Genomic DNA, 1,805 nt, shown 5'->3' with positions numbered 1-1,805 from the left:
CTAATTCAAACACGATAGATACAAATACTACGCGCGCGCAATTCTGGAGCGTCAATCGAAATTGATATTTCGTTCGTGCTTACACATACACATTCGCTTGTGTGCTTCTTTCTGCATTAGTATATGGTAACATATGGCGCCTCCTTAACCCTAGCGTTTAAAGGTTTCCAAACTCGTTGCGTTTCTTTCCGCATGTAACATAGTGGGGCCTCCTTACAGTTGAAGGTTACCAAACAAGCTTTGTTCCTGACTTCCTATATAAGGGCAGCAATGTCGACGGGGAAATGCACCACACACTCTCCTAGTCTCCTTGACGGTTTCACCAGTCTTTCCCTCTCCAATCTTCATTCTCCACCCGCGAAGAAATCCTACTTACGTGCTCATGGCCTCCGCTGGCGCTGATGAGTCGAGCAACGTCATGGAGAGCGGCGGCTCCACCTACCGCCACGACGACCGCACGGGCTCTAAGTCCGGCGGTTCGGGCAGCCGTCCGTCGCCCCAGCACAAGCGTCCACGCGGCCCCGGCGATTTCCTCTTCGGACGCGTCCTATTCGTCGCCGCTAGCTCTGCAGGTCCGTCCTCTCCTCAACACCATCACCAACGCTACACTAGGCAGCACTACGATCCGGCAACGACATGGAAGCCCCAGCCTGTTGTTGAGAGCCCGGTTTTCAACAACACAACGGTGGTAAATATGATGAGGCGCATGAACTATGAGGTCGGGTCCGGCTCTGGCCTCGGCATGCACGGCCAGGGCATCACATCTCCTGTGAAGGTGGTAAAGCGGCCAGAGAGCGCTGGTTTCGGCACGGTTGGCGGCTCGGCGCCGAGGGAGAAGGATCATACGACAACGGACTTCCCAACAAGGTCCCGGAAACCTTGCCGACCAAATGGGGAGCTGACCAGTGCGCGGACGAAATCTCTCGAGCGGTCTACAACGACTGGGAGATGGGCGACGCTGACGGATCGTGGCAGCAAGGCCTGGAGTTCTGCGAGAAAATCATCACTGTCTCGCTGAAGTGCGGGAGCTGCAAGTTGGTGCCCTGGACGACGGCGAGCATATGGTGGTGGACGCGGCGGAGGTGATCATCAAGGTCGTGGCGCTGGTGCACGACAAAAATGCATCGGGAGAGCTGACGGCGGGCGACCTCATCTTGGAATTCATAAGGCTGAAGAAGTTCCCGGAGGAGTACCAGACGTACTGCCTCACAAACACGGCGGGCGTGCTCGTGGCGCCACTCGTTGGCCCGGTGCTCCAAAGGTGGCAGCCCCTTTGGGACCCGGCCATGTGGCTGGACGTGTTCGTCGTCCTAAGGAACACACTGGACGACGGGTCGGCCATGTCACCGTACGCGGAGCTCGTCGAAGACACGGTGGTTCCGGCTGTCCAGGCATTGGAGTCAAGGCCACGGACTCCGAGCGGATGCAACGCTTCCTGGCGGGAGGAGATTTAGCGGCGCGTGAGAAGGCAGCTCACCCGCCGGCCACCGTCAGCTGGCCATTCAGCCGGGCGGGGGAAATTCTGAACTTCGAATTATTTTTATGATTACACATATAACTTAGTAGTGTAATTTTGTGTGTGGGTTTATGTTATTTCTTGAGAAAAAATAGAGACATGAATGATCGAGACATCTTATTTACTTCAAAAGTCTGCCACTAATGTATGCGTGTGTGGTCAAATCTCAAATGCAAAACACATATTTTCTCTATCAAACTGCAGAATCAAGTTTGAGTACAGATTTTTCTTATGCAAAGTTTTCTTCATTATAGGCATGTATAGCTCAAATCTCAGACCTTGCATACAC

The 1,805-nt window shown here is 53.9% G+C and overlaps 1 pseudogene; it reads left to right on the top strand.

Moving 5' to 3' along the window:
• The first annotated feature begins 382 nt into the window (after positions 1-382).
• LOC125537497 lies at positions 383-1,546 on the top strand (annotated as a pseudogene).
• The last annotated feature ends 259 nt before the right edge of the window (positions 1,547-1,805 follow it).

Source organism: Triticum urartu, chromosome 2 (genome assembly GCF_003073215.2).
Source record: "Triticum urartu cultivar G1812 chromosome 2, Tu2.1, whole genome shotgun sequence".
NCBI lineage: Eukaryota > Viridiplantae > Streptophyta > Magnoliopsida > Poales > Poaceae > Triticum > Triticum urartu.
Note: the sequence above shows the minus strand (reverse complement) of the source record. Positions and strands in the feature narration are given on the sequence as shown.